We start from the raw sequence: 23,851 nt of genomic DNA, 5'->3' as shown, positions 1-23,851 counted from the left end.
TATGCCAGCAAATTTGGAAAACTCAGCAGTGGCCATAGGACTGGAAAAGGTCAGTTTTCATTCCAATCCCAAAGAAAGGCAATGCCAAAGAATGTTCAAACTACTGCACAACTGCACTCATCTCACACGCTAGTAAAGTAATGCTCAAAATTCTCCAAGCCAGGCTTCAGCAATACGTGAACCATGAACTTCCAGATGTTCAAGCTGGTTTTAGAAAAGGCAGAGGAACCAGAGACCAAATTGCCAACATCCGCTGGATCATTGAAAAAGCAAGAGAGTTCCAGAAAAACATCTATTTCTGCTTTATTGACCATGTCAAAGCCTTTGACTGTGTGGATCACAATAAACTGTGGAAAATTCCGAAAGAGATGGGAATACCAGAGCACCTGACCTGCCTCTTGAGAAATCTGTATGCAGGTCAGGAAGCAATAGTTAGAACTGGACAGGGAACAACAGACTGGTTCCAAATAGGAAAAGGAGTTCGTCAAGGCTGTATATTGTCACCCTGCTTATTTAACTTCTTTGCAGAGTACATCATAAGAAATGCTGGGCTGGAAGAAGCACAAGCTGGAATCAAGATTGCTGGGAGAATTATCAATAACCTCAGATATGAAGATGACACCACCCTTATGGCGAAAGTGAAGAGGAACTAAAAAGCCTCTTGATGAAGGTGAAAGAGGAGAATGAAAAAGTTGGCTTAAAGCTCAACATTCAGAAAACTAAGATCATGGCATCTGGTCCCATTACTTCATGGGAAATAGATGGGGCAACACTGGAAACAGTGTCAGACTCTCTTTTTTTGGGCTCCAAAATCACTGCAGATGGTGACTGCAGCCACGAAATTAAAAGGCGCTTACTCCTTGGAAGGAAAGTTATGACCAACCTAGATAGCATATTGAAAAGCAGAGACATTACTTTGCCAACAAAGGTCCGTCTAGTCAAGGCTATGGTTTTTTCAGTGGTCATGTATGGATTTTAGAGTTGGACTGTGAAGAAAGCTGAGCACTGAAGAATTGATGCTTTTGAACTGTGGTGTTGGAGAAGACTCTTGAGAGTCCCTTGGCCTGGAAGGAGAGCCAACCAGTCCATTGTGAAGGAGATCAGCCCTGGGATTTCTTTGGAAGGAATGATGCTCAAGCTGAAACTCCAGTACTTTGGCCACCTCATGCGAAGAGTTGACTCATTGGAAAAGTCTCTGATGCTGGGAAGGATTGGGGGCAGGAGGAGAAGGGGACGACAGAGGATGAGATGGCTGGATGGCATCACTGACTCGATGGATGTGAGTCTGAGTGAACTCCGGGAATTGGTGATGGACAGGGAGGCCTGGTGCTCTGCGATTCATGGGGTCACAAAGAGTCGGACACGACTGAGTGACTGAACTGAACTGAACTGAATATTCCATTGTATATAAGTACCACAACTATTCTATCCAGTCATCTGTCAGTGGACATCTAGGTTGCTTCCATGTCCTGGCTATTGTAAATAGTGATGCAATAAACATTGGTGTACATGTGTCTTTTTAAATTAAGCCTATTATGTGCCACATGCTCTACAAATATCCCACATAAATCTAATAAATGGACTTCCTTGGTGGCTCAGATGGTAAATAATCCACCTGCAATGTGGGAGACCTGGGTTTGATCCCTGGGTTGGGAACATCCCCTGGAGGAGGGCATGGCAACCCACTCCAGTATTCTTGCCTGGAGAATCCCCATGGACAGAGTAGCCTGGTGCGCTGCAGTCCATAGGGTTGCAGAGTCAGACACGGCTGAGCTAATAAGCATAAGCACAAACATAATAAACAAGGTAGAATTTTTTTTTTTTTTAATTTGACTGTGCAGAGCAGCTTGTGGAATTTTAGTTCCCTGCCCAGTAATTGAACCTGGGCCACTGCAGTGAAAACACCAAATCCTATACTACCAAGGGACTCACCAAAGGGTTATTTTTAATATTCTTATCTTTTTGAAATATTTTGGGAAAGTATCATCCTCATTCTCTTTATACCCTGAGTTGCCCCACCTTTTAAGGATAGTAATTTATTTGATTGAAGAAATGGGAAAACTCTCAATAACTGGAACTCACTACATTCAAAGGTGAGCCTGGAAGGTCATTGGGCAGCTCTTTCTTTCTTGTGTGAGGTGACCACAATCTTCAGGTGCCTGGGAATGTATCTGCTCTGTACTAACTCTTCCCACAAAATTCTAAAGGATAACCTTGAGAAGAGGTGATTGGAGGCCCTTATATTTCAAGTGTGGGTCTAAGCTAGATTAGTTACTAACTTATTTATCAAATTTAAGACATGTTAATTTAAGATGCACCCTTCTTTTACATGTTATTAAGAAAATAATGTTGCCAATTGAACCACAGTAAGATGTTTTATTACTTAGAATTTTTATCTTATGCTAATTGCAAGGGTATTTTAGACATATCTTGCATGGATTTTTCTTACAATTCATGCAATCCAGGCTTCCCTGGTGGCTGGGCACTGGTGGCTCAGTGGTAAAGAATCCACCTGTTAATACGTAGGTGGAGAAGGCAATGGCAACCCATTCCAGTACTCTTGCCTGGAAAATCCCATGAACAGAGGAGCCTGGTAGGCTGCAGTCCATGGGGTCGCTAAGAGTCGGACACGACTGAGCGACTTCACTTTCACTTTTCACTTTTCACTTTCATGCATTGGAGAAGGAAATGGCAACCCACTCCAGTGTTCTTGCCTGGAGAATCCCAGGGATGGGGGAGCCTGATGGGCTGCCATCTATGGGGTCGCACAGATTCGGACATGACTGTAGTGACTTAGCAGCAGCAGCTGCAGCAGCTAATGTAGGAGACTCAGGTTCCATCTCTGGGCCATGAAGATACCCTGGAGAAGGAAATGGCAACCCACTCCAGTATTTTTGCCTACAAAACCCCATGGACAGAGGAATCTGGAGGGTCCATAGTCCATGGGGTCGCAAATAATCAGACACAACTTAGTGACTAAACAACAATAACAACAATTCTTGCAATCACTCACTGTGTATTCATAAAAGAAAAACATAAGTAAAACAAATTAAGATATTCTTAAAATTTGTTCACATTAAAAGTTAGATTCTGAGTTGTATTTTGATTGGGTTGTCAGTGTCTAAGATTTGCAAGTATTATTTTCCTCTGTGCCACAGCACTAGTGACCCAACATTTCTTAAAAGGATGCTTTCTTAAGCCACTGATACCCTTTCTGTAAACAAGATTGTGCAAGAACTGTGGCTGGTCAATAGCAATTCCGAAACACATCCTCATTTCAGATTTGTTTAAATATGAGAAAGTGAAGTGAGGTGTTAGATGTTCAGTTGTGTCTGATTCTTTATGATCCCATGGACTGTAGCTCACCAGACTCCTCTGTCCATGGCTTCTCCAGGCAAGAATACTGGAGTGGGTAGCAATTCCCTTCTCCAGAGCATTTTCCTGATCTAGGGATAGAACCTGGGTCTCCCGCATTGCAAGCAGATTCTTTACCATCTGAGCCAATAGGGATCAAATCCACAAGTATAAAAAAAGGTGACTTAAATATATATATATTTCCCTACTCATATCATTTTTTAAGGGTATGATTTACATGTAAAACAAAGCATCCAGGAAAGTGACTTAGGAAATTAAGAAAAAAAAATATTCATCTTCTTTTGCCCTGTGGAACAAAAGCAGATGCACAGATGAGTTTGGGTTAGAGATTTAGTTGGCTAGCATGTGGCTGGATGGCATCACTGACTCGATGGACGTGGGTCTGGGTGAACTCCGGGAGTTGGTGATGGACAGGGAGGCCTGGCATGCTGTGATTCATGGGGTCGCAAAGAGTCGGACACGACTGAGCGACTGAACTGAACTGAACTGAACTGGCTAGCATGAGGGAAGATGATAGCGGAAAGAATAGTTTAGCTAAAGTGAGAAGCATGGATTAACAGTGAGATCATGGGAAATGAATTTAATTTCCAATCCTCAGGTATGTCCATTGTAAAATCAAAATAATCGTCCAGTGAGGCTCAAATGAGACAGAGTTTGGAAAAGCTGTTTATAGACTAAAGTTTCTTCTGAGGAGTGCTGTGGTTGTGATTGTTATTGCAGGCAGATAGATCCCTTCCTCTGATTCTCTCCAAACAAAATGTCCTTTGCTTCATGACCAGGACTGTAGTCTGCCAGGGTCCTCTGTCCATGGGATTCTCCAGGCAAGAAAACTGGAATGGGTGCCTATTCCATTTTCTAGGGGATCTTCCCGATCCAGGGATCGAACCTGGGTCTCCTGCATTGCAGGCACATTCTTCATGGTCTGAGCCACCAGGGAAGCTCCTACACCTGGGTAGTTCACACTAATCAGTGCTCTACTTTCAGGTGCAGGCAAAGTTGCTAAAGCATGGTCTTAGTTGTAGACGGAAGTAGCTGCAAAGCAGGCTGGGTGGTCACTTAGGGTGTTGCAATCAATGTTGTGTGGGTCTCAGGATGAAGCCCACTCCACAGGTCAGTTCTCTGTTATATTGACTCCTCCAGCATCATCACATCTGAGATTGGTGTTTGGCCAATGGATTTAGGTAGAATGTGATTTTTATTGCGGGGAGATGCCTTAAAAATCATCTAATGCAACTTTTTCATTTTAAATATGAGGAAATCTGTTCTGTAGAATTTAAATTCTTTGCATAAAGTGACATTGTTAGAGAGTGGCAGATATGGAGTTCCAAATGCCTTTTGTGAAGTGCCTACATTCAGCTGTATTTGTGCTGTAAACAGGGTAATATGACTGTATCTTCATGATGTATGTTTGTTTTCAAAATTCATAGCAGAGGAGATTGGGAAGAAACCTCTGGGTTTTCGTTTGTTTAATGAATGTTTCTCTGAAAATCACCAAGTGACTGATTTCCCAAGAAGTGGTGTAAGGCAGTCTGAAGAGCTGATTTTAGAACAATTGTATTTCAGATGTATACTTTGGAATCTTGAGTGAAGAATAAGGTGGGAGGAAAGAAGTTGGGACAGTATTTCCTCCCTTTTTCTGTGATACCCTCACCTAAATTCCTCACTTCACTTCTAATTCTTCCTTCAAACAAAATGCTAATAAAGATATCACATTTTATGACAAACTAAAGAGCTCTGGGTGTCTGCAAGCTCCATGTCTTCAAAGATGGTCTCCAGCACTTGGTTTCTGTGAAATGGGATACTATCTCACATCAGATACAGGATTTACCAAGGCAAATTTCACTGGAAATGCTTTTCTTTGCTGCACATTTAATGACTGCCTAGAGGCTCCTGTGTTAGGTTAAGATTCTTTTAGTCGAAGCAATCAACTCTTTCAAATACCTGAAGAAAGGACGCAAGTAAGAAAGGACACAAAGTATTTCATGGATCACACGAGCAGAGCTGCACTCAAGTCTTAGGATAGAACTGGAACCCAAAATTGAATACCCTAAGAGCCTTCTTTCTCTGCTCCCCTCTGCCCAACTGCCTCCTCACTGCTGATTGACTTCCTCTGCTGCTATGGTCCAAATGGAAAATGAAAACATGGCTGCTAATAGCACCCTAACATATACTACAGCTCACGTCTCCTGCCTCCAAGAAGAGCAACTGCTAGTAAAGAGTAGGTTTGGAGTACATCTGTGGAAAGTCTTGAATACTTGGTTAATAAGAAATTGCTGTAACTGTTATTATTTTTTAGCTGTAGGATCTTAATTCCTTGACCAGAGATCAAACTCATGCCCCCTGTAGTTGAAGCACAGAGTCCTAACAACGGAACTGCCAGGGAATTTCCTATTACTCTTGTATCATTAAACATCCTATACTAATATGCAGAACAGCTTTAGTGAAACATTTTCAATTAACTAAATTCACTATTGAAATAAGGTGAAAGAAATAAAGGAAAATTGTAGACATAAGCTGACAAATAGAAAGCATTTCATTTAATGGCAGAGTGGGAAAGGATGGCTATATATGATGAACTCTAGTCTCTGGTTGAAACGATGGGCTTGAAAAATAATAGAATATTGCAGAGTCGAGTGTTGCTATAGGAACAGTTACCTAAAGATCTAATCAGTGTCTTGTTGAATGAAAGGATTTTCTCTTCAGTATGAAGCATTTCAGCACGTGTTAAAAATAGTTTTCTCAAAGCAAGCCCCACAATCTCTGTCCCAAAATCTGCTAGTTCCTAATATTTTTAAAACAAATTTTAAAAACAATCAGAACAGTGTATGTAACATGCTCATTAATAAATGTGATGAGGTTAAACCTATGTTTATTACATCAGTTATTCAGTGAGAAGGATCAAAGGTGTTATAGTTGGCTTTCCCCAAGGCAAAGCCTAAGAAAAGGACTTGGGGGAGAGGTGGTTTATTTGGAAGGTGAGTAAGCAAACAGATCAGGGGAGGGGTAGTTGGCAGAATGAGGTGGGGAAGGAGATTTGCCCCTCTGAAAGATGGAGGCCAGGGCATTTATCCACTACTTCTGTCCCTCATTGGTTGAGGGTTGCCTCTTGAATGTCTTTGTTTCTCAGCTGACCTAGAAAGAGAGCCAAGTGACCCCTGGCCTCCTAGGAGAGGGTCCATGGGCAGAATGTGGAAAGATGAGAATCGCAGGCTTGAAGCAGGATGCTGGTGGTAGTTGAGTCTAACCCCATGTAGAGGTGATGTGACACAAGTACCAGAGAAATCTGCTATATGTAATTTCAGGACAGTAATTCCCTGACCTCATCCTATGCCGAAGTCTAATTTCATATGGTATATTACTTTATTTTCCAGCACAATGACACTTAGGGAGTTATTTAATCTCTCTCTGTGTTAGTGCTTTGTCTCTAAAATTGGGATAATACTAATACTATTTGCAAAAGAGTTGTGATGAGGATTAAATGCATTAAAATTTGTAATGCCCTTAACAAAGTGTGCAGTCCATGGTAAGTGCTTGATAAATGTTAGCCATTATTATCATGAATAATGGTGGAGTAGTAATGTACCACTACCATTGATGGTGAAGCCTATTTTTGCATCTATTAATAGTATCTCCACAATGTCAATAACTCCACTGCTGAGTGATTTCTACTGTATCTCACACACATTATCTGATTTATTCCTCACCACAATTCATACGAAGAATCTGGTACTTTGAATTCTGAAAATATCTCTCAGACAGAAAATCATGGGCTGTTTTCAGAACACTGATGAATAATGTAACTCTTGTTAAGTCTCTTTAGTATGTCTTCAATGTGTCTAAAGCTGGTGAAGTGCGTGTTCTGAGCTTTAAAGCCCTCATTATATGACTTCATTCAGGCAATCTCAAGTCCTTCAGCTGAGATAGCAGTAGATCTGAATACTATTGTTTGTATTGGAAGGATAATTTTAGATTACACGAATGATTTTCTGCAGGGCCAAGATGAAAGTACAAATCACACAGGAAGAGGCACCAAGGCTCACCTGAAAGAAATTGCAACCACTACTTACTAATGAAAACATTTCAAAGGGTCTGTATCTTAAAATACAGTGCTTTAATAGAGAAAAGGAAAAGTGAACGAGTTCATACTTTTCAAGTAATATTAAGTCACTTTCCATTTTTATATTGGTTCTTTATTCAAGATGTTTTCAAATATATTAACTCAGTTGCAGGGCTTCAATTCCTAATAGGAAAATGAAACTGATAATGGTTACTGTATTTATTCACTTGGGCTACTATTAAAAACCCACAGAATGGGTGGCTTAGCTAAGAGAAATTAACCTTTTCACAGTTCTGGAGGCTTGAAGTCCCTAATTAAGATCTGGTAGGACTGGTTTTTGAGAGGGCTTTCTTCTTGGCTTGCAAAGAGCAGCCTTCTGATGGTGTCCTCACACTGCGGAAAAGAGAGTCAGCAAACTTCTGGTGTCTCTTTTCACCAGGACACTGATCTTATCTGATCAGACCCCATTCTTAAGGCCTCATTTAATCCTAATTACTTCACCAGGAGCTTCATCTCCAAATATGACCACACTGGGCATATAAATTTTGGGGGGAACACAAAGTTTCATTTCATAACAGTTACTTAGGAAAATATTTTTAAACACAGATGGCAGCTCATCTTCTCTATAAGCAAAAAGTATTGGTTGCTCAGTCATGTTCAACTCTTTGAGACCCCGTGGACCACAGCCCCCTAGGCTTCCCTGTCCATGGGATTCTCCAGGCAAGAATATTGACTGGAGTGGGTAGCCATTTCCTTCTTCAGGGGATCTTCCTGACTCAGGAATTAAACCGGGCTCTTTCACATTGCAGGCAAATTCTTTATCATCTGAGTCACCACAGAAGTCCCCAAGTATGAAAGGAGAAGAACTGGCCAAATGCATGAGAAAGACGATGTTTTTCTTTTAAAAGGGTCATCCAGGCATAGGCAATGAGTAAGGCTCTTTCTTTGCACCTCATCTAATTTAATTCTAAAAACTACCCTCCTAAACAGAATTATAAGTGATTTAAGAAGTTTTTTGATTAGGGAGGAAAATAAGACATTAAAACAAAACCATTCTTAGAAATCTTTGGAAGTAGTCTGAAATGCCTGGGTGTGGAATGCTTTAATGTAGCTTTGCCTGAAATCAGGGGGTTGATAGTTGCAATAAAACTCCAAATACATTGTTACATCTCAGATTTTGGGAACAGAATCTTACTTTCTTAAAGAGATAGTTTCAAGAGGAAATTTGTTGAAATGCAACAACCGGAAAGTCTGCATTCTTCTTGGGCTAGCTGAGCCTTCAGTTAAGTGTGATTAGCATTGCTGTTGTGTGTGTGTGTGTGCTCAGTCACTCAGGTGCATCTGACTCTTTTGTGACCCCATGGACTATGGCCCACCAGGCTCTCCTGTCCATGGAGTTTTTCAAGCAAGAATACTGGAATGGGTTGCTATTTCTTCCTCTGGGGGATCTTCCCGACCTAGGGACTGCACCCACATCTTCTGCATTGACATTTCCTGCATTGACAGGTGGATTCTTTATCACTGAGCCATCTGGGAAGCCAATTGATAAGGATTGCTGCTGCTAAGTCGCTTCAGTCGTGTCCGACTCTGTGCGACCCCATAGATGGAAGCCCACCAGGCTCCCCTGTCCCTGGGATTCTCCAGACAAGAACACTGCAGTGGGTTGCCATTTCCTTCTCCAATGTATGAAAGTGAAAAGTGAAAGGGAAGTCGCTTAGTCGTGTCCGACTCTTAGCTACCCCATGGACTACAGCCTACCAGGCTTCTCCATCCATGGGATTTTCCAGGCTGGAGTGGGGTGCCATTGCCTTCTCAGGATAAGGATTGCTAATGATTACCAAATGTTACATACTTTTTAGGTATGTAACAATAGCTTACATAACAATCTCTTCCTGCTTTGTGTTAGTCACAGCTCAGTCTTGTCTGACTCTTTGCGACCCCATGGACTGTAGCCCACCAGGCTCTTCTGTCCATGGAATTCTCCAGGCAAGAATGCTGGAGTGGGTAGCCATTCCCTTCTCCAGGGGTTCTTCCTGATCCAGGAATTGAACCCAGGTTTCCTGCATTTCAGGCACATTCTTTACCATCTGAGCCACCAGGGCCTCTTTCATGCTTTAAAGCTCTACAAACATGAGAGAAAAACCCAGCTTAGCAACACTCTCCTGCACACTCAGCTGGATAATGCCAGTTTTCTGGACTTTCCACTTCTAGTTGCCATATCTTCCAGCAAATTACAGATTGCATGATAAACCATGCCTTTCAGAAATTATGACCCTCTGTACTACACACTTTTTTAACCTGTGAAAAACCAAGTGAGGAAAAGCAGAAGGAAAATTAGAAAATAAATCCTCAGGATGGGTTTATTTCTTTATCTTCCTGTGGATTAGCTCTGTTGTTGTTTTCCTTTTCAAAACTATAACCCTCACAGCCCAGTGATGAATTCTAGACTGCTCTTTAAAGACTCCTCAAAGGAAAAACAGTGGCTGTGTTTCTGGTATGTTTAAGTGGAAAATCAGTATCTCCTGCTTAGGGAAATGAGAAATATTAAGCAGTTAGCTGTTGCATTACATAGTAATCTCAGTTAGTCAGTTCAGTTGCTCAGTCGTGTCTGACTCTTTGTGACCCCATGGACTGCAGCACATCAGGCTTCCCTGTCCACCACCAACTCCTGGAGCTTACTCAAACTCAGCAATCTCAGTCATCAGCTATAAATTTTCAGTTGAACACCCGTGGTGCTTTACAGTGTCAGATATGCTAGTCATTTAGCAATTATGTTATACTCATAACCATTCCATCTAGAGCTCTGCTCTAAACAAAATGATCAAGGCAGAACAAAAGAAAGGCAAATTTCAGATTGGTGGCCCAACTTAATTAAAGCACAGAATGAATTGTTAGATGGCAGCATTAATACTAGTCCTATATTTTACCTTCTATAGACAGAGAAGACTATTTAGATCCATTTTACTCATTAATTCCATAGGTTTTTTTATTTTTAGGTAATTATTTTATTTAATATTCATTTACTTATTTATTTGACTGCATCAGATCTTAGTTGCAGCATGTGTATCTCGTTTCCTGACCAGGGAATCGAACCTGGGTCCCCTGCATTAGAAGTGAAGAGTCTTAACCACTGGACCTCCAGGTACATCCCCCTATAGCTGTTTTTGAGTTCTTATGTTTTCTGGACATTGCTCTAAGAGTTTGGAATAAAATTGTCTGTTTGTACTTTCACTAGGCTTATATTCTAGAGGAGGAAGCAGACATTAAAAAAAGACAAAAAGTAAACAAACAAGATAATTACAGATAGCAACACTTGCTTTGAGGCCAAGAAAACAGTACAGTGTTATAAGGTTGCATCATTTATAACAATTTTTGTTTAAAAAGTTATATGTCAATTATACCTCTGTTAAAAAAAAAAAACCCAAACAAAAAACAAAACCCCTCATTCAAAGTTGTTTAAACAACATGGGAATTTATTGGTTCAGGTAGCTGAAAATATAGAGGTATGGATGATTTGGGGTTTAGTTGATCCAGGAGATAAGCAGTGTCAATACTGACCCAGTTTTCTCACCACAGAAGAGGCTTCATCTTAGAGCTGGGTACCCTCAGGGGAGGAGGAGGTCTACTAGCTGGAGTCAGGTACCATGCGTCCTTGTTCATAGGCAACTGGGCTTCTGCATTCTAGTTAAAGGTGCTGAGATTCATTAACTTAGGGCTCTTTCCCATCATAGTATCGGTGACTGAAGATGGAAATAAAATCTGGTTACTGTAAGCCAGTCAAGTCCCATTCCTAGAGGTGGGACAGTGGGGCTACATGGGAGCGGGTAGATACTGGGAAAGATACATCTGCTATTAGCAAAAAAACAAGGAGGGATTGATGCTGGCCAAGTACCTAAAAATGTTCACTACAGAAAGCAACCAGGACCAAGAGATACTTCATAGTGGAAGAAGTGAGTGGAGAAATGAATGACAAGAAGAAGCTAGGTGTGCTGATATCTGGGGAAAGAGCACTTCAGGCAGAAGAAGCACCAAGTATAAAGGCCCTGAGGTAGAAATGAATTGTTATATATTTTATGAGCAAGTATGTAGCAGAGTGTGATGTCACAGAGGTGGAGCAGTGTGGTGATTTAGTACTTGCCAGTTTAGCTAAACTGTAACTACTTTTGCCAAAATCCCCTTCCTTGTACAGTTTTAGATTAGACTTGGCCATAACAATCTTTGAAAAGTGGTATCCATGTTTATGGGGCTTCCTTGGTGGCTCAGCCAGAATCTGCCTACAATGCAGGAGACCCGGGTTCGATCCCTAGGTTGGGAAGATCCCCTGGAGAAGGGAATGGCAACCCATTCCAGTGTACCTGCCTGGAGAAGTCCATGGACAGAGAAGCCTGGCAGGCTACAGTCCGTGGGGTTGCAAAGAGTTGGATACAGCTTAGCAACTGAACAGGGCTCCCTGGTGGCTCAGAGGTTGAAGCATCTACCTGGAATGAGGGAGACCCGGGTTCGATCCTTGGGTTGGGAAGATCCTCTGGAGAAGGAAATGGAAACCCACTCTAGTACTCTTGCCTGGAGAACCCCATGGAGGGAGGAGCCTGATAGGCTACAGTCCATGGGGTCACAAAGAGTCAGACATGACTGAGTGACTTCACTTACTCACTAGCAACTGAACAACAGCAACAATCCATGTTTATATCCAGAGGGCTGGTGTACTAAGGCACCGTTGCATTTCCCATGATCCTGTGACTGGTCTAATGACTCACCTGGGTATATGGGGCACTTGGCATGTTTGCAAAGTGCCTCTAGCTCTGGCAAGACTGTTCCCTAAGCATCTCTGAACCTTGGACCATGTGTATGTGTGGTCAGGGTGTGAGCACCTCCTGCAGATCACTCTCATCATCCAAGCTGGAGGCCTGGAGGAAGTGAGAGACAGAAGGGGACTCCAAGTTCATACCTGTGGTGTCTAGCTTGTATTTTCAGGTTCCTGTTAGTCCTTGCTCTCGTCTTCTTGTCCCGCCCCCACCCCCCGCCCCCCACCGCCGATTACCTGCCTTGCTAACTTCAAGCCAGGTACCAAATATGGAAGCAGTAGCCTTATATATATTGTTTAACAATTGCTTAATATCAAACTCATGCAATAGCTTTGGATAAAAGTCCAACTCACATGGAATTTGGTACAGGAAGTGGTTCCAGAAAAATAAGACCCTAAGGAAAAGTTTTTGAATCAGTTCTCTGAATTAGTTCTGGATTCTCAGGAATTGTTTCTCTGATCTTATTAGATATAGAGACATAATAATCCTGTCTTCAGTGATGAAGAAAACAATGGTAGTTCACAGCATGCAGAGGGAAACAGTTAATAAAATGACTACCTGTAGTTACCTGTGATCAAACCTGCATAGAAGACAAGTCCTTAGGGGATCAAGTATTTGCTGCCATAAAACATTAAATGAAAATAGGGAGTGAAATGGGATTGAGTGGTTGCTTATATATGTATGGGAATAGAAATAGAAAGAAAGTGACGAGTTTAGGACTTCAAATTTCCAGAAAACTTTTATTATTGTTACAAAAAAATCCACTTATCTCCTGTAGCTGCAGGACTGAGATTTCTGAAAATAGACACCTACAGAGTCTAAGCTTGTATATGGCTGAATAACAGGATAAATTGAATGCTCAATCTCTCAAGGTCTTTTGTGTCAATTTGGGACTTTGATTGGGAAAGAATGGGACCCTGAAAATTTAGAGAAAGATACATGGAAAAATTCTCATAAAGCTGGGGACCCTTAAGCTCTAAATTATGTTGTGTTTCCCCTTACTTGAAGAAGCAGCTCTTCTTCTGCAAGAGAATATTAGGCTCCCCTCACCTCTCTTCAGGGTTTCCCTGATAGCTCAGTTGGTAAAGAATCTGCCTGCAACACAGGAGACCCCGGTTCAATTCCTGGGTTGGAAAGATCCGCTGGAGAAGGGATAGGCTACGCATTCCAGTATTCTTGGGCTTCCTTGTGGCTCAGGTGGTAAAGAATACACCTGTAATGCAGGAGACCTGGGTTCAATCCCTGGGTTGGGAAGATCCCCTGGAGAAGGGAAAGACTACCCACCCCAGTATTCTGGCCTGGAGAATTCCGTCGACTATATAGTCCATGGTGTCTCAAGAGTCGGACACGACTGAGCGACTTTCATCATTCATAATTCACCTCTCCTCAGGTATTTAAGTTGCAAGGGTATATTATACAATATATAAATACAGTGTAAGTTTACATAAGACAAGTTTGTGCTAAGTCGCTTCAGTTGTGTCTGACTCTTTGTGACCCTATGGACTATAGCCCACCAGGCACCTCTGTCCATGGGATTCTCCAGACAAGAATACTGGAATAGGTTGCCATGCCCTCCTCCAGGGGATCTTCCTGACCCGGGATCAAACCCATGTCTTTTATGTCTCCTGCATTGGCAGGCAGGTCCTCTACCACTAGCACCACATAGGTTTACATGATTTAATTTTATATTGACTCTGCTAATAGAGGAGAGCTATTGCAGAGGATGGCACTGAGAGGTATTCAGGAAGTGCTTGGTGAAGATGATCAGTCCCTTGCTTAAGGAAGACATTGACATGAGGTTAGGAAGGTGTAAGTAAAGCAGCAGTCACCTCTGTGTTCAGGAATCCATGTGTAGGATCATGTCCTCCTACAGCTCACATACATTGTCTCTGACCTGCTGGCTCATGGTGGTGTCATGGGACAGCAGTTTCTGGTATTCTAGCTGCTGCTGGGCCTCCTTCAGTCCCTCCTAATCATGGGCCAGGTATGCATGCAAAGCCATGATGAAGAGTGTCAGCTTCTTCTTCAGGTCACTCACATCACTGAAATTGAGACAGATACAAGTTCTCATTCATCCTCATGGCTTCCCGCCCTCCCTCACTTCACATTCATCCTTCCTTTCAGGCCCAGTATCAGATATAGGAACAACATCCTTACACGGACTCTTGTACTAGCTCTCACATTGCTCAGTGTCAAGCCTCCATGATAAATCTTATTCTGTATCACTTATAACAGATCTCTTTGATTAAGCCCCAACTGATATACAGAAATAGTTCAAACTAGAACTAACAGGCTAAGATAAGGAGTGCTCATTTTATTTTAAATGCATTGAGAATCTTTTGGATAGGTTTAAACAGCTTGCTCTAATGAGACTTAATTTAGGAGAGTTATGGGTATAAGCAAGCCACGCAGTTCTATTGTAATAGTGTAGGTGAGATGGTTACGTGAACTAGGAAGGTAGTAGTGTAGCTGGAAATAAGCTCTCAATATATTTCAGAGGTGACTAGCTAATGAACTAGATGTAGATGATAAGCGGAAGAAAAGAAGACTCCTAAGTTTCTTTTTTGAGCAACTAAGTAGAAGAGCCCTGAAAGACTGGGGAAAACAGATCAATAGTTCTATCTTGCAATTATTAAATTTGAGAATCATATTTGACATCTAGTCAATAAGATATAATAATTAGGTCTCAAGATAGAGTTAAGTGCTGAAAATGTGAATTTGGAAATTATCCTCATGAAGGTGATATATAAAACCCAGGGGTACGATGGGATCATCCAGAGAGAAAGTGGACAAACATTATTATTCAGTTATGGCATAATAATTGAGTAAAGAATACTATTTTTTGTGTTTTTTTTGGAAGTCCACCATGTACTCATGGGTAACTAGGTGATTATGTAACACAATGCCACACACATAATATTTCTCTGACTATCAAATGGCAATCAAATGCTATAAGGTAATAATAATAGTAACTCTAATCAGGATAACCATTATTAATATGAATTAACTTTGCAATAGGAAAATATTGTGATACAATTATTGTTATTTGCTATTCCTTGCCTTATCAGGACTGTGGAATATGACTTGCATGTTTAGAAGTATTTGTCATTGTTGTTCAGTCACTAAGTCAAGTGTATTTCTGCAACCCTATGGACTTTTCTGTACACCAGGTTCCTCTGTCCTCTATTATCTCCCAGAGTTTGCTCTGATTCATGTTCATTGAGTCAGTGATGCTATCTAACCATCTCATCCTCTGCTTCTCCTTTTGCCATAAATCTTTCCTAGCATTGGATCTTTTCCAATGAATCAGCTCTTTACATCAGGTGGGTAAAGTATTAGAGCTTCAGCTTCAGCATCAGTCCTTCCAATGGATATTCAGGATTGATTTCCTTTAGGATTGACTGGTTTGATCTCCTTGCAGTTCAAGGACCTCTAAAGAGTCTTCTCCAACACCACAATTCAAAAGCACCAATTCGTCAGCATTCAGCCCTCTTTATGGCCCAACTCTCATATCCATACATGACTACTGGAAAAACCATAGTTTTGACTATATGGACCTTTGTCAGCAAAGTTATGTCTTTGTTTTTCAATTCACTGTCTAGGTTTGTAACAGTTTTCCTTTCAAGGATCATATCAGGTATCAAAATTATGAGGCAGAGATTATTAGGCAGATTCTGGTTCTTGTCCTTGGAAATAAGACAATGTGTACTTGTCTGAAAAGCTGCTTTAAAATAGATTTTTTTCCTTTTAAAAATCATCTTATTCTCTATTGTCTAGAGACATAACTAACTCAATTCATGTCAATATTATTTTGGGATAAGTGGGAAAATTACTCTTTTCAGTTCGGCACTAGGATGATCAAAATGCAACACCATCTGAAACTGGTCCCATAGCTTCTTGCATACAATGGTAGAAACCTAGATTTATTTTTTTTTTTCCTTGTTGTTGAGTCACTTAGTTGTGTCCAACTCTCTGAGACTCCATGGACTGCAGGATGCCAGGCTCTTGTGTCCATGAGATTTCCCAGGCAAGAATACTGGAGTGGATTGCCATTTCCTTATCTAGGGGATCTTCCCAATCCAAGTACCGAACCTGTGCTACCTGAAAGTCTTCTGCATTGCAGGAGGATTCTTTAGTGCTGACTCCAGTACTGATCCAGTCCAGCACTGAGTCCAGTCCACTAATCTGGACTTCCCATTTTGGCCTTGGCATGGTCCCAAGTCATCAGTGAGATGCAATGCAGAGACTTTGGAGTCAGAGTCCTGGGTTCAAATTTTGGGTCTATCAACTATCTGGCTGATATATATCACTATTTACCTTAAAGATAAATTATTTATTTCCTTTGAGTCCCAGTTTTCCCACTAAAATGAAAATAATAACTAACTTCTAGAAATATTATGAGGATTAAATGAAATAACACAGTTCCTGGTATTTCCTGAGCAAATGCTTGATGTCTGCTAGCTGTTATCTGCAGCTCATGCTTAGTCAGTTATATCTATTCTATTTATGTCTCAGATCTCCCATAACACCCTAAATTTAACAGACCTTCTTCATCTTCCTCTTTCTCTTCTTTATTTTTATCCTCTCCCTTTCTTTAAAAAATTTTAATTTTTAATTTATTAAAAAATTGAATTATAGTTGATTTATAATGTTATATTAGTTTCAGCTGTGCAGGAGACTGATTCAGTATTTTTACAGATTATACTCCATTAAAAATTATTATAAAACAATGGCTATAATTCCCTATGCTATGCCATGTATCTTTGTTGCTTATTTATTTTATACATAGTAGTTTGTGTTTTTGGAGAAGGCGATGGCACCCCACTCTAGTACTCTTGCCTGGAAAATCCCATGGACGGAGGAGCCTGGTAGGCTGCAGCCCATGGGGTTGCTAAGAGTCAGACACGACTGAGTGACTCCACTTTGACTTTTCACTTTCATGCATTGGAGAAGGAAATGGCAACCCACTCCAGTGTTCTTGCCTGGAGAATCCCAGGGACAGGGGAGCCTGGTGGGCTGCTGTCTATTGGATTGCACAGAGTCGGACACGACTGAAGTGACTTAGCAGCAGCAGCAGTTTGTGTTTTAATCCCATAACCCCCAACTTGCCCCTTTCCTCTTCTTTCTCCCCTCTGGTAACTACCAGTTTGTTTTCTATATCTGTGAGTCTGTCCCTGTTTTGCTAAATACATTCATTTGTATTATTTTTTAGATTCCAGATATAAGTGATATCATACAGTTTTTGTCTTTTTCTGATTTATTTCACTAAGCAAAAATGTAATTTCTAGTTCTATCCATGTTGTTGCAAGTGGCAGAACTTCATTCTTTTTATTTTTATGGCTGAGCAATATTCCATTGTATGTACCACATCTTTTTTATCTGTTCCTCTGTTGATGGGCACTAGGCATGCTTCCACATCTTTGATATTGTAAATAGTGCTTCTATGAACATTAGTGTGCAAGTGTCTTTTTGAATTAGTGTTTTTATTTTTTTTCAGATATATATCCAGAAGTGGAATTGCTGAGTCATATGGTAATATATTTTTAGTTTTTTGAGAAAACTTGTTTTCTATAGTGGCTGTACCAACTTATGTTCCCATCAGCAGTACAAGGGTTCCCTTTCCTCCAGATCCTCACAAGCTTTTGTTATTTATAGACTTTTTGATGAGAGTTATTCTGATAGGTGAGACGGTGTCTCATTGCTGTTTTGATTTACAATACATAAGTATATCAAATAAATGTGTAGTATGTCTTAAACTTACACATTGTTTTATGTCAATTGCATCAGTAAAAAAGAAATTTTCTTTAAAAATTTATTTTAAATTGGAGGATAATTGTTTTACTTTGTTGTGTTGGCTTTTCCCGTATGAAGAAAATTTTGTATTATAGCTTTCTATTTCTCAGAGATTTATGCACATGATACACAAATAAAATTGTGGTGGTTTTGAACATTTTCCACACAAGTTTAATACTCTTCAAGAGGTGTGAAGCCTAATTCAAGTTCCCTTGAGTTTGCGTTGACTTAGTGATGTGCTGGAAATGAATAGAGAAAAGCAGAAGTGGTGATGTTGGACTTCAGAGACTAGGTCATGCAAGGCACTGTCACTCCTTTCTTCCTATTGAATTGTTCACTCTGGGTGAAGTTCATTGACTCGTCCTGAGCAGAGATCATGTGGATGAGAAACTGAGGCCTCCTGCCACTATCCAGTGACTAACCAAGGCCTCCAGCCAACAGCCGTGTGAGTAAGTCCTCCTGGAAGTGAATCCTCCTGTACTGACAACCTTCATATGTCTGCATCCCCAACTGACTTTGACTGAAACCCCACAAATGATGTGGAGTCAGAAAAACCCAGCTAAGCTGCTCCTGGCTTCCTGACCTTCAGAAACTCCTGTAAGATAATATATGCTTCTTGTTTTAAGCCACTGATATTTGGGGGTAATTCATAATGAAGCAATAGATAACTAATATAAACATGTTTCTCTATAAGAATAAACTTATTAGATAATATTTATTATATTAAAATGTGTAATATGTTATTATTGTGTTTCAGACACTGATTAAATATTTTGCCTGTATTATCTTCTTTGATTCTTATTGGGATCTAATGGTATAGGTTCAATTATAAATTTATTTTGCACAGGAGGAAATGGAGTCTTGGAGAGCTTATGTAACCTGCTTAAGTTAAGTGAGAAGCCTTACTCTGGGATTGTAATGCAGAAGTCCATACTACATTGACTCATTCTTCATAGAGTTAGAGTAAATCTCTTATTGATGTCTTTGACAGAGTGAGATACCAAGCATTATACACTCCACATTCCAGTGCTAATAATGCTGTTTTGTCCTTTCTTTTCCATAATATATGTTTTGAGCTTCCTAGGCTTGCTTTTTTTTTTTTTGTCAGTCTTAACCAAAGGAATCCCAGTACTTTGTCTTGAAACACAGGCCCTCCTAATCATGAAGAAAAGAAGACAGTGCCATATAAGAAGGAAATGTTTCTTTCCTCTTTCTTTGCACATGCAGAGAAAAACAGGAACTATTCTTGCTTATATTAATTTTGGATAAGGATAAGATACCTGGATTTCTGAGATTGTTGCTAACTACTGTTGATAATAGCCTTTAATCTCTGAAAGGTCAGTAATTTTGATTGGTTGTTTTTCTTAATAATGTGTGGCCTTGGTTATAATTTTGATGCAGGCATCACTTTTTTCTACAAGGTATAAAACTTGTGAACTCTGTGAATTCTGAAGGAGATCGTTATTTCCCTCTTATTTCACATTCTTGAGGTAAAATAAAATTATTCTGCAAATTCCTTATTTAAACAAAGATCTTAGGAATCTTGTCTTATTTAAATTTAGCAAGGGTATACTTCAGTAGTACATTTTTTAGTGTTATTTGAGAAAGTCTTTTTGTTGCTGTCATGAATAATTACTTGGATGGCTATAAAATTCCTGGGTCACAGCTCTAACCTGGTACTGATCATTCAGTAGAGTTTGATTATTCTACTGTCTTCTGGCATGTTTTAGGTTGGAGAAAAATAAGAGGCAGATATTTTCTTGATACTTGTAGAGTCTATTTTTCTTTTTCTTCGAAATTATAGAATGGGGTGTGTGTGTGTGTGTGTGTATGTCTGCATTTTATCTTATTCTTTTTCTAGGATCCCACAAATACCTGGGCTCATGTATTTTTTCAAATGAGATTTTTTTTTTCCCTACTTGATTGTCAGTTGTGTTCTTGATTGTCAGTTTTTCTTTCATTGGAACATTTATACTCCTAACTGACTCTGTCCTCTACCCTCCACATGTATTATCTTTTCTCATTGTTTCTTCTCCTCATTTTTATCTTCAATACTGATTTTCTGGGGGTGGGTGACTTTTTCTTCTGTTTCAGAGGGTAGAGGTGGATAAGTGATTCAACAATGTACATCTCAGTCTATCTTGACTGATTCATGCATTTAGTGAGAATTCCACCAGGATTTTCCAAGTTCTTTTTTTTTTTTATCATTTTGTCCCAAAGTCAGCTTTTACAATTTTATGTGTCATCAGGATAGAAAATTAAGAAGAAAATTTATTTGATGTTTGTCATCATCTCTTGCCATATTTTCTTAGAAGTCAAAATACAGTAATTTCAAATGCTTTCAAGTACAAAATGATATATGTGTCTCCCCTTGTTTTCAGAAATCTCTTTGGAAACTTACTAGACTCTAATTTACTTCTCATTTTTTCATTAATGATTAGACTATAAATATCTCACCTACATTTTCTCTACTGATATTTTAAGCAATATATTTCTAATTATATAGAGTTTAAAACAATGCTTTGATCTCTGTTCTGGAAATTAGGAACACTCACTAATTGATCTTTATGAAACATTTATATTTTAGGATAAAAATATTAATCACAGTTTTATAAATTTCTTATTAATTAACAAGGTTGAAAATTTGCAAACAATTGTGAAAACAATTCTTCATCAACTTTCTAAAAATCTCTCACAAAGCTTGAAAGAAAATGTACTATATCATAGAACATGTTCCTTTGTGTCCATTTCAGATTAAGGAAATAGATTGATTATCATACATTTAGAACTGTTCTTTATGCAGTGGGGAATACGAAAGGAAACCATTCTTGAATTTAAGGGAACTTAAAACCCTCTTAAAAACGCTGAGAAATGCTGGGCTGGAGGAAGCACAAGTTGGAATCACGATTGCCAGGAGAAATGTCAATAACCTCAGATATGCAGATGACACCACCCTTATGGCAGAAAGTGAAGAAGAACTAAAGAGCCTCTTGATGAAAGTGAAAGAGAAGAGTGAAAAAGTTGGCTTAAAGCTCAACATTCAGAAAACTAAGATCATGGCATCTGGTCCCATCACTTCATGGGAAATAGATGGGGAAACAGTGGAAACAGTGTCAGACTTGATTTTTTTGGGCTCCAAAATCACTGCAGATGGTGACTGCAGCCATGAAATTGAAAGATGCTTACTCCTTGGAAGGAAAGTTATGACCAACCTAGATAGCATATTCAAAAGCAGAGATATTACTTTGCCAACAAAGGTCTGTCTAGTCAAGGCTATGGGTTTTTCCAGTGGTCATGTATGGATGTGAGAGTTGGACTATCAAGAAAGCTGAGCGCTGAAGAATTGATGCTTTTGAAGTGTGGTGTTGGAGAAGACTCTTGAGAGTCCCTTGGACTGCAAAGAGATCCAACAAGTCCATCCTAAAGGAGATCAGTCCTGGGTGTTCATTGGAAGGACTGATGTTGAAGCTGAAACTTCAGTAGTTTGGCCAGCTGATGCGAAGAGCTGGCTCATTGGAAAAGACCCTGATCTGGGAAAGATTGAGGGTGAGAGGAGAAGGGGATGACAGAGGATGAGATGGTTGGATGGCATTAGCAACTCAATGGACATGGGTTTGGGTGGACTCTGGGAGTTGGTGATGGACTTGGCTTACTGTGGGGTCACAGAATCAGACACGACTGAGTGATTGAACTGAACTGAAAACCCTCTTGGAAACAAAAGAATCATGACACAATACATGACTATGTACATATATAATTGATGATCATGGATGAAAAAGAAAAAGAAAATTACCTGCGAGGTGATTCTATCCACTGGCAGTTTATTTGTTTATTTATTTTTACGTTACATGATAAAGCAAGATATTGAACTGCTTGACATTTAAAAATAAAATAAAATCTTTCTTCTCTGTGGGGTTGTCTTTAGTTTGTGTTTAAATTATGTAAGGAGCAACATACTTCCCAAGATGAATTGTTTAGAAAGTAGTTTGTTTCAAGTATTGTTGACTGTCTTACTTTTAACAAAATCTTTAATCTCTTTGCTTACTAAATACAAAAAGATAAAAAGACAGACATCTCTGAAGCTGCAGTATCTCTTTAAACTTTATTATTATTATTTTTTTTTAGGAAACAAAAAAGGAGTCAATATTTGTGGGTCAGAATTTCTTTAGGTTTTATGCTGCTGGGAAATTATGTATAATTTGATATTGGATTGTAGCAGAATGACATTTTTTTTTTCTTTTGTTCCAGTTGCTTTAACCTTAGCATGCCACCTAGCAGTGCTGAATTCAATAGCAGACCTTTCTGCAGACAGAAATTTCCTAGAATCAATATATTGGCCACACTGTGTCATGGAATAAAGACCTCACTAGTTTCTTTTCCTTGGATAGTTTCATATTTTTTCCTTGTTTTGGGGCTGTTTGAATGTGAAAGGATTAGTTGCTTCGTTGTGTCTTGCTTTTTGTGACCCCATGGACTATAGCCCGCCAGGCTTCTCTGTCCAAGAAATTCTCTAGGAAAGAATACTGGAACAGGTATCCATTGTTTTCTGCAGGGGATCTTCCTGAGCTAGGGGTCAAACCAGGGTCTCCGGCATTGCAGGTGGATTCTTCACGGTCTGAGTGCCTCGGAAGCCCATGATGCTGTTTGCTGCTGCTGCTGCTAAGTCACTTCAGTCGTGTCCAACTCTGTGCGACCCCATAGTCGGCAGTCCATCAGGCTCCGCGGCCCCTGGGATTCTCCAGGCAAGAACACTGGAATGGGTTGCCATTTCCTTCTCCAATGCATGAAAATGAAAAGTGAAAGTGAAGTCGCTCAGTCGTGTCTGACCCTCAGCGACCCCATGGACTGCAGCCTTCAAGGCTCCTCCGTCCATGGGATTTTCCAGGCAAGAGTACTGGAGTGGGGTGCCATTGCCTTCTCTGATGGTGCTGTTTAAGAATACACAAAACTAGGGGTACTTTGAAATATCTGCATGACTGTACTCAGCAAAGGTTTTCTTAGTATAGCAAATCTCTTAACTTTCTGGGACGAAAAAAGAAATAGAGTAGGGGAGGGAAGAGAGAGAGAGCAAGAGAGATTAATTAAGTTCTATATATCATAAATGACCTTGTTTTGAAAATTTTTATGACCGTTACATGTCTTTCAATAAGTTATTTAATAGCTCTGTTCATAACTCCAGAAATGAAAACACTGATATTGTTCCCAAAAGGGTGTTGTATAGGTTAAGTAAAAGAATTTCACAGACTCTCCCTACCTCCTCAGCCAGATTCACCAGTACCTGGCCCAGTTGTATCAGCCCTGGGCACTTCCCAAATGCCATGCAACCAGCCACACTAGGACAAACTCCATAAGCAGTAGGATAAAACTGGTCCCAAGACCTCCTATGCCCAGCAATGGGATGTAGCAGGAACCAGCCCCCTATCTGCAGGCCAGCAGAGGCCATTCAAGGTAGAGTCTGGCAGCCAGTTGGACCAGGGGCCCTGTCTACCAGCATTCCCACAGTAGTAAGCCCTGTCACAACAGAAGGGTCCACAAAGTTTATTGCAGCACTGTTTACAGTAGACAAGACATGGAAGCAATTTAGATGTCCATCAACAGATGAATGGATAAAGAAGATGTGGTATATACATACAATGAAATATTACTCAGCCATAAAAAATGAAATTATGTCATTTTCAGCAACATGGATGGACCTAGAAATTATCATACTAAGTGAAGTCAGATAGAGAAAGTCAACTACCTCATGATTTCACTTACATGTGGAATCTAAAAAATGAAAGAAATAAGGAACACATGTATACCTGTGGCGGATTCATTTTGA

Source organism: Bos indicus, chromosome 9 (genome assembly GCF_029378745.1).
Source record: "Bos indicus isolate NIAB-ARS_2022 breed Sahiwal x Tharparkar chromosome 9, NIAB-ARS_B.indTharparkar_mat_pri_1.0, whole genome shotgun sequence".
Classification (NCBI taxonomy): Eukaryota; Metazoa; Chordata; class Mammalia; order Artiodactyla; family Bovidae; genus Bos; species Bos indicus.
The sequence above is the reverse complement of the archived record's forward strand: the minus strand, read 5'-3'. Positions refer to the sequence as shown.